Raw genomic sequence first — 10,955 nt, forward strand, 5'->3', positions numbered from 1 at the left:
AAAGTCCTTAAAAATATTGTTGATTTTTCCTGCATTTTGTTATTAGGGTGGATTAATATTGGTTTGTATTTTTATACCGTAAGAATACAAACCCAGTATTAAAATACCCGATTTCCGTTAAAACATAAAAAAAAATAATATTTTCCAAAAAATGTTTTTTTGTTTTAAAATACGGCCTAGTCTCTCCAATATATATATATAAATATTATAACCTCATATTTTCACACAACAAAGGAAATTTTCAAAACAATATATGTATTAACATGCATTTTGGCTTTGATAACCAGTTTATTTAAGCCATGAGAACTAGGCCAATATTTCAAAAATTCTAAAAAAATCCTTTTGTTTTCCTTTTAATTGGGATTACGAATTTATACGTAAAACGTATTCCTAAATATTTTTTTGGTATAGACGTTTGAACGGTTAGGATTTTACCCGATAAGATAAAAGACCTTCTTACTGAGGAGGATTTTTCTTGAACCATAGACAGACCAACGACTAGAAGTACAATAACACCTTAGTTTTTATCAGACAATCAAACAATGCAGCTTACCTTAGGTAAGGCGTATTTGGGGTGCTGATACCTTCCCTTTACGCAACCAGTCCCCGTACCCGATCTCTGAGACCAGTTAGGGTTCCTAGTGACCAAAATACTAGGTGGCGACTCCCATTCCATTTTTCTACCAATAAAAGACAATATTTTCTTGTATCCCCATAGATATAGATAGATTTACATTGCAGATTAAGAAAATGGAAACAACTATATAATTTTCGCCGCGACGCCGCACACGTGCGACAAGCCAATTCACAAGAGACAATAACGTTTATATTGAATTTCACTCTTCTTCTTTTTTGGTGAAGGACGAAGCAACGGGGAGAGTTCTTCTGCATGGCAAACCTAAAGACGACCTTTATATTTTTCCAACCTCCATGACATCAATAAACTGTCCACAATCATATCTATCTCAACGAGTACCTCTTAATGTTTGGCACTATTGAATGAGACATTTTTCCTATCAAATTGTCCGTCATCTTGCTTCAAAGTTTTCTTTACCTACTTCGTCTAATAAAATCTCGGGTATCTGTTCAGCTTTTTAACAAGGAAAGAGTCATCGATTTTCTTTTACCTCTTGATGTCTGGCACTACCAAATGGGACATCCATCCTATCAAACTGTCAGTCATCTCGTTTCAAAGTTTTCTTTACCTGCTTCGTCTAATAAAATCTCGGGTATCTGTTTAACTTGTCAACAAGGAAAGAGTTATCGTCTTCCTTTTTCTAGTTCTCAATCAGTTTCTAATTAACCATTTGAATTAATTTTCTCTGATGTGTGGGGTCCATTCCCTATCATGTCCACAACTGGAAATAAATACTATATTTCATTTGTTGATCATTTTAGCAAATTCACATGGCTATATCCAATCTCTAATAAATCCAGCGTCATGCCTATTTTTTGCTCATTTCAAAAACTTGTTAAACACCAATTTAATTGTAAGATCAAATCTTTTCAAACTGATTGGGGTGGGGAGTATCGCTCCCTTCACACCTATTTTACAAAAATTAGCATTCAACATCGAATCGAATCTCCTGCCCTCATACTTCCCAATGAAATGGATATGTCGAACGAAAACACCGTCACATCGTTGAAATGGGTCTCTCCCTCTTATCCCACAATCATGTTCCTCACAATTATTGGGATAACGCTTTTCTCATGGCCACATATCTTATTAATCGCCTTCCTACCTCCCCCTTTGGCATGTTACCACTTGAAAAACTCTACAATCATGTTCCTGATTTTTTATCCTTAAAAATCTTTGGGTGTGCCTGTTTTCCTTTTCTTCTTATTTTTAATCACAACAAACTTGACTTTTGATCTAAACGTTCTGTCTTCCTTGGTTATAGCAATTCTCACTGTTGATTCAAATGTCTTGATACATCATCCATTATGAAGGTATTTGTCTCAAGACATGTGATCTTCGAGGAAGGGTCTTTTCCCTTTGTCAATTCAAATACATCCCTACCTCAACCTCCATCCACCTTATATACAACTCTCCCCACCTCCCTTTTAAGGAACAATATCAGTCATACCCCGACACCAATTTCATTACCACTAACAACACCTTCTTCCTATTCTCAGCCATTTTCTTCATCCACCTTAGTCCCTGCTCCTTCCTAAAACTTATCACCACCCGACATAAATTCCTACACCCCTCCCAACGACTCTACTTCCATACCACAACCAACCCAACACATATCAGTTGCTACAAAACTCCCCTCACATCATCCTCATTAGATGATCACACAATCTCAAAACAATATCATGAAACCAAAAAAGAATCTTAATGGAACTATTAGGTATCCCCTGCCACAAACTTTTCTTGTAATAGGTACCATTCCAGAATCACCAACCTATTATTTAGAAGCTTCAAAATATCGTGAATGGCGTGCAACGATGGATGAAGAATTCACTACACTTATGAGAAATGGCTTATTGTCTTTAATCCCTGCCACACCTAGTCTCAATATAGTTGGCTCCATGTGGATTTTCAAATCTAAACGCAAGTTTGATGGCTCTCTTGAACGAAGAAAGACAAGACTTGTCGCCAAGGGTTATCATCAACAACCAGGAATTAACTTTGATGACACGTTGGGCCTTGTGGTAAAACCTACCATCATTCGAGTCATGCTTAGCTATGCTATCTCCAATTAGTGGCCGATACATTAAATTGACATACAAAACGCCTTCCTTCATGACAACTTATCTGAAGAGGTTTACATGCACCAAGCTCTTGGCTATATTCATCCTCGATTTCCTAATCATATTTGCAGACTAAATAAGGCCCTCTACAGTCTGAAATAGTCTCCACGAGCCTGCTACCATTGACTATAAGAGCACTTACTCTCTCTTAGTTTTGTGAACTCCTGCTCCGACACTTCTCTTTTCATTTACAGACACAATTCAACTTCATTATTCCTTCTTGTTTATGTTGATGATATCCTGATCACTGTATCAAATCCACTAGCTATCTCCTAACTGATCACTAATCTCAGTCATGAATTTGCTGTCAAAGATCTTGGTCACCTCAAATATTTTCTAGGCATGGGAGCACATCAGCTGGTCGAAGGTTTTCTTCTCTCGCAAAGCTAGTACATCTTTAACCTTCTCCAACACACAAATATGGTGGATGCTAAACCAGTCTCTTCACCAATGTCATCTTCTTAGAAACTATCATTGGTCTCAAGTGCACCTTATTCGATCCTTCCAATTACTACAATGTAGTGGGAGCATTGCAATATTTGTCTCTGACTCGATCAAATATTTCCTTTATAGTTAACAAAGTCTACCAAATCATGCACCAACTTACTGATGAATACTGGACATCTGTGAAGAGAATCCTTCGATATCTCAAGTTTTCAATTCATTTTGGGTTACTTATTAAGCCAAGCACCTTCACGCAACTTTCTATCTACTCTGATGCTGACTAGGCGGGCTATCTAGATGATCAAAAATCCACCGCAGGGTTCTGCCTATATCTTGGTGACAACTTTATCTCATGGAGTTCTAAGAAGCAACAAATTGTGGCACATTTCAGCACTGAAGTTGAGTACCAAGCAATTGTACATGCCACTACTGAATCTCTTTGGGTGCAATCCATGCTGCATGAAATTGGTATCGTTTTAGTCCAGTGGACAACATCGGTGCCACATATCTCACAGCTAATCTAGTTTTCCATGCACGTACTAAGCACGTGGAGATCGTCTATCAATTTATCAGGGAAAAAGTTCAACAGAAAACTCTTGACATGCGTTTCATCTCAAGTAAAGATCAACTTGCTGACGGGCTCACTAAACCAATTGTGTCTACCCGATTTGCCTTCCTTAGAGACAAGCTCAACATGATTTCATCCCCATTAAATCTTGAAGGGGCATGTTATGGAAATACAATTTGCAGATCACGACATATCAAAACATGTAATTACAGATCATGGCAAATCAGCAAATGAAATTACACCTTGATTACAGGAGTTAAATACTTGCCTTTCATGTACATTCCATAGCTATAATTAATAGTCTACACAGCTGTAATACATTCTCCTTAAGTGTACTGTAATGAATATAAATACACATGATCTCTCGCTAAACAAAATCACGAGAGTTTCTTGTATCCTTCTAAATTGTTTTACTAAGTGAAAAATACTTTGAAAAGCAACCACAACTACACTTCTAAACATGGCCATAAGATATAAACTCATCTCATTTAGTACTTTTTATATCAACAGTAAAGAAAGATGTTTTTTCTATATTTTTATTATTTTTTAATTTTATTTTTCAATATTTACTTAATTTTAAATTTATCATTGAATTTAAAATAAGCTCATGTGGTGAAGTGACAGAAATCCATCCATCCATCCACGTGTAAGAAACAGCCGAGTAGCTAGCTAGAACAAAGAAAAGGAAATCGCTTTGTTGATGGCTCCGTGGTAAATCCAATTCCTTTGCTTAATACATTAATTTCTTACTTTAAATGATCACTAGAGAAAACCACTAACCATTCTGACTGTTAAACTGCCGAACCTCTTTGTTTTTTCCTTTCTATGAACACTCACCTTCTTTACTGTTTCTTCTGTCAAGCTCAAGAATATTTTTGAAGGGGCAGAGCTGAATCTTGAGACTCTTGGCAATTCTTGAAGAGAAAAGAAGTGATGATACTGGTGGCAATAGTGGCGGAGCTGATGGAGGAGTACATGGCGTTTCTGACTAGGGTTTTGGAACATGTGTTTAATGATGCACCTTTTCCAAGAAGGGTTCGTTTTCTCATTCTAAGTAATCTTCCTTTTGCTTCCTCTTCTCATCGTCCTCCTCCACGTACGGCTAGCTCCTAGACTTCACTGAAATTGTTTACACGGAGTTCTCCTCTCCCACCACAACCACCCAGCTCTTTGTTTATGCTTAGTTCCTTCGTTTTTTTTTTTTTTTTTTTTTTTTTTTTTTTGCGGTTTTATCTCCTTTTGTTGAGTTTGAGAGTTTTTGTATGATAATTAGTGGTTCTCTTTTGTAATTTAAGTGCTCTTAGTTTTCGGGTTTGGTATAGTCTTTTTTTTTTAATCTTAATTCATTATATTATGTTTGGAAAAATTAAATAGATTTTGTTTGAAATTGATAGAGCACTGAATGTATGTTTTGTGCGATAGAGATTAGAATATCCTCTATTTTACTTCATGGATAATATATAGTTTAGAACAATTTCAATTTTTTATTTTCATTTCGGAAGACAACAAATTAACAAGCCTTATCAATTTCTTCGATGAGTTGTAAAACAATGGCGACGATTTCTGAATTGGAGTAGCCTTTGTTAATTTTCACTTCTTCAATGGGGAGAGAGAGAGAGAGAGAGAGAGAGAGAGAGAGAGAGAGAGAGAGAGAGAGTGATGGACATAGTGACAAACCCACCCGGTCCATGACCAGGAGATTAACAATATTTCAACCCTCAAAAGGCCAAAAAAAAAAAAGTCTTGTTCCTTTCCCTTTTTTTTTTTTTAATTTAACACTTTTTTCTTTCCTTTTTTCTCAAATTTACAACCATAAACATATATTTTTTAATTTTATTTTATTTAATTAGGATTCACTATTATCAATAAATTTTTTTTAAACTTATTAACAAGTGGTTTGAAATCAATTTTCTATTATAATTAAATTCAATTTAAATTTTATTAATAAATAAATTGAATTTACATGATTTGAAGAAATGAAATGAAATTCATTTTATTTTTTATATTACTCTCAGTATTTTTATCTTATTCCTTTAAAATTCTCTAAAAAAGATGAATATAAAAGTATTTTAAAGAAACTAGTTTTAACTTTTATTTTTTTTTAGTATAGTAGATTAGAAGAGTTAGTGCTTGATTTACTTTTGTATTTCCTTAAAATTAAATTTAATTTAAAATCTAATTTCAGATACTCAAAATAATTTTAAATATGATATCTCATTAAAAATTTCTAAACTGAACTCAATTTATGGAGTCACTTAATCATTTTTACATTATTTAACACTTAATTTGTAAATCATATCTCTTTAACATTTATCCTTTAATTTTTTGTATATTATACAAAACACAGCCTGGATAAGCTACTCAATCTGTGCAATACACGTGTCATTCAACTTCCTCTCAAGATGAAAAGCATGGCGCACCATCTGATATTAATTTACTCTCTCCATTATTGATGGTTTGGCCTCCAAACATGAATTTTTTTTGTCGATAAGCTAATGATTTCACCTTTCCTGTCAATTTCTCCAGATAATGTTCTTGGTTTGCCATAATAATTATGACAAAGACAGCCCTCAAAATTTCTCAGTGCTTATCTAAATTTTACTTTAATTTTTGTATTTTAAAAAATATTTTATTTTTTTCTTTATTTTAATTTAATGTTTTTTTTTGTGTTATTAGATATTTTAATGTACTATATCAAAAATAATTTTTAAAAAATAAAAAAATATTATTTAATATATTTATAGATAAAAAATACTTTAAAAAATAACTATAATGGCATTATAAATTTATCGAGATTTCTCTGTACTTGTAAGTATTCTTTGCTTGATATGTTATTTCTTGCTGCTTTTTAGCATGTCCCAGATTGGTTAGAAATCAGCTTAATTGCTTTATTATTGTTCTTGTCGGAAATCTTCCTTGAAACCTAACTTGGAGACGAAAATGTCTTTTTAATAATGTTTAATTGCTGTTTCGAGAAGAGTGCTTCGGATGTTTTTTGGGTCTGTCCGTGTTTTTGGAAATAAAAAAAAGACAGTTGAAATAAATGAGCTGTTTTTCTAAATTTTTATTTGAATTAATATAGATTTATTTTTTAAAATAAATTTATTTATGTTTTTGTTCTATCTTTTCAATGTATTTTTTTTCCCTGTACTGAAATATTAATCAAATATAATGGTATGGAATAATTTAAATTAGAGCTGGGACTCATATTCAACTTGGAGGCTATAAAACTTAAATTTTACTCTCTAGGAGGCACATACTGGTTGTAGCTTTTTTATTTTATTTTTATTTTTTTATATCAATGTTCAAATCTTAAGGAATGCTGTATGAAAATGAATTTTTTTATAAATATGTTAAGGGAAAATTATCTTGATCATTCTTAATTTTATGTTTTACCTAAATTATTATGAAAAACTACTTGCTGGTTAATGAAAATTTTTAAATCAATTGAAATAATCAAAATAACCCTTTATATATTATATTAGAAAAGGGGATCGACTTTCATGGGAAAAGGAGGCAAGAAATAAAAGCATCTCCCTTGGAGATGCTATTAATTTATATGGATTTTTAATAATGTAAATATGTTTTTTTTTTTTTTACTTTATATGCATTACAATGATAAAAATATATTTAAAAGATCCAATTGTATTTTAATATACTTGATATACAATTATTTTAATAATCCGATATGACTTGGTTGATTTAACAGGTTTAAAAACAATCTAAATAATTTTCAATGAACCTATTAAAGGATGAAATTAAAAAAAATAATAATTAAAAACCATCCGAGTCGGGTGAACCGTCAAATTAACTCATGAAATGGTCTTAAGATTATGATAATCTCATAAAAAGAAAACTAAAAAAAATAGATTTAAAAAAAAATCAAAGGAAAAAAAAACTAATAAAAAAACAATTATTATAATAAATAGTGTTTTATAAGGTTTTGGCTTTTTTGTTAGATACATATACATAGGAATTAATAACATTTTTATAAGAGATTGAAAAGCCACAATATATATTATGTATTGTGGTGGGAAACATCATTCAAAATCAAATTATTAGAGGAATTTTTAAAAAATTAAAATTATTATTTTAATATATTTCAATAAATAAAACACTTTAAAAAATAATCACAACTACACTCTAGAAAAGATTCCTTTCTCAATTGTACACTAACTATTTGCTGTGGTAATTGATAAAAAGAATCACAAACATTGAGGGGAATTATTGCAAAAGTATTTCATTTTTAATGAATCATTCAATGCTATTCAAGCACAAAAGATGAAAATACTGAAAAATTAGCAAGAGAATCACTGAAGAGAGAAATTAAAATCAAATTGGAACTTCAAGAGAATAATAATAATAAAAAAAACAAAAATGATACCTGAGTAACAACAAATTCTTCCACAAAAACAATCTGATCGTTACAATTTCTCATACCTGAGGTTCTTCTCTCGCACCATGTCTCTCCTCGGCTCAACTTCCATCACCAAAATTGTTAAAAATGGCTTGTGCGATGGTCTACCACTGTCGGAGGAAGGACTGGAACTATATATGGCAAGGGACTGGATATTTTAGGACAAAATCAAGATCTATTGCTGAAGTTTGTATCAGACTCTGGCTACACCAAGACACAATTGCCACAAAATCTGTCTTTGAACAAGAATGTTTACTAATGTCTAACGACACATCGGCAAAGCAAAAAACCCTCCAAGGTGGCGTAATTCATCAGGAGATTTAGCTCTTAAGAGGGTTTGGTTTGGGAGGGCCGTGCTGCCTAATTCTTGGATTCTAGCTATGATTTAGCTTAAATATTAGCCCCTAGTGCTGCAGCCCACTTGCAATTTGATGTTAAGAATCAAGAACCTCCTCCATAATACACTTGCAAGTAGCTAGGCAGGCATCATATTATCATGATTAGGGGATAAAATTATTTAAAAACATACATTCGATAATGATTTTTGAAACCCTTGTTCAAGGAACAAGAATTTTCTCTTTTGAAATAAATATCAAGAGAAACAAAAGAGGTGAAGGATATATCCATGGCAGTATCAAACCTTCCATTAAGTGAGAGAATAAAAATTATGTCAGTAATCTTCCAATAAATGTCCACACGGTATTGTTTCTTATCAGACAGTCCGATTCCAATGTTCGCAAGGTATTCTGAGAATTTTCTACTACATTTGAGAAAAAAGTAGATAACTTGGTCCCTCTACTTTGCACATGTGGTTAAATTAAGCTCTTTACTTTAAAATTGATCGGAATAATTTATTTGCTTTACAAATTCTAGATTAGAAGATCTGAATGGGTAAAGGGACTAACTAAAACTCACCATGTTCTATATGGATAAATTTAGATAATTTTCATTATATATCAAGTTAAACTATCCATATCAAGTTTCGGGTATTCATTATTTAAATAATATTTATCATCCAATAAAAAATAATAATTAATATATATATTTGAAGTTCGTGTGTGTATAAAAATGATAAACTGATATACACACACACGTGTGTTAATATGTATATATTATCTTGTATTAAAAAAATCTAAATATTCTCTATATATATTTATATAATATAAATATATATTTAAAATTAAGTTTGTGCATATTTTTAAACCGAATTTTGATAACATACATATTTATCGGTTAAAAATAATTATCTAAATTATTATCCCTACAACAAACAATTAAACAACTAATTTTCCTTTTTCTTCATTAATTTCTCCTCTATTTCATATTTTGGTTACATGGTTAGTGTGATTGCTGGAATATTACGTTGGTGTGATTGCTGGGATAATACCATAATTTGTTAGGAATATTCGGTGGTTATGATGGGAATAACAGTAAATTTATTATTTATTGTTAATTTGGCTAGTCTATGATGCTCCTACCTAATTGACGTACACATAAGTATATATACCATTGTCTTCATCAAAAATATAAATATCAACTCAAAATATATTAAAAAAAAACATCTTAACTCAATAGCTTAAAACTATTAAGTAATGTTTTAATATATAATTTATATTATTCCCTAATTAAAACTCACCATGTTGTATATGGATAAATTTAGATAATTTTCATTATTTTTCAAATAAAAAATTTTAATATTCATAAACTATCTATATCAAATTTCAGATATCCATTATTTAAATAATATTTATCATCCAATAAAAATAATAATTAATATATATTTGAAGTTCATGTGTATTTTATAAAAATTATAAACTGATATATATATACACACACGCACACGCACCTGTGTTAATATGTATATATCATTTTGTATTAATAAAATCTAAATATTCTCCAAATATATTTATATAATATACACATATATATATATATATATATATTTCAAATTAAGTTTATGCATATTTTGAATTTGATAACATATATATTTATTGGTTAAAATAATTATCTAAATTATTATCCCTACAACAAATAATTAAACAACTAATTTTCCTTTTTCTTCATTAATTTCCCCTCTATTTCATATTTTGGTTACATGGTTAGTGTGATTGCTGGAATATTACGTTTAGTGTGATTGCTGGGATAATACCATAATTTGTTAGGAATATTCGGTGGTTATGATGGAATAACAATAAATTTATTATTTATTGTTAATTTAGTGGATGATGCTCCTACCTAATTGACGTACAAATAAGTATATATACCATTGTCTTCAACAAAAATATAAATATCAACCCAAAATATATTAAAGAACTATCTCAACTCAATAACTTAAATTATTAAGTAAGGTTCTAATATATAATTTATATTATTCCCTAACAAGCCCCCTTAAGTGAAAGCTCTTTAGATTTTAAAACTTATATAGACCTACATTATCTTGTGCTTAATTTTTATCAAATAAATAGGGATGATAAAATTCAAACTTGTGAGCACTTGATCATCAAGGCTCTGATATCATATTAAAGAACCATTTAAATCCAATAATTTAAACTGTTAGGTAAGGTTACAATAAATGATTTATATTATTCTCTAACAAAATATTCCTTTTATTTTCTTAATTAAGCTTCTAAAAAAATACTAAACACTATGAGTAAACTATAAACAGCCCCTCTAGTTTTTTAAAACTAATCAATTATTTTGAAACATATGTATATTTTGAAACAAGATAATTATTAAGTTAAAGCCTGTTTAAGACTGGTATATATCAAG

At 30.6% G+C, this 10,955-nt stretch overlaps 1 long non-coding RNA gene across 1 annotated transcript; it reads left to right on the top strand.

The window, feature by feature from the left end:
* The first annotated feature begins 4,386 nt into the window (after window positions 1–4,386).
* Window positions 4,387–5,172, top strand: LOC118053334 (uncharacterized). Its single transcript, XR_004688350.2, has 2 exons — window positions 4,387–4,480; window positions 4,632–5,172. It is a non-coding gene; the product is annotated as an uncharacterized lncRNA (long non-coding RNA).
* The last annotated feature ends 5,783 nt before the right edge of the window (window positions 5,173–10,955 follow it).

Source organism: Populus alba, chromosome 1 (assembly GCF_005239225.2).
Source record: "Populus alba chromosome 1, ASM523922v2, whole genome shotgun sequence".
Classification (NCBI taxonomy): Eukaryota; Viridiplantae; Streptophyta; class Magnoliopsida; order Malpighiales; family Salicaceae; genus Populus; species Populus alba.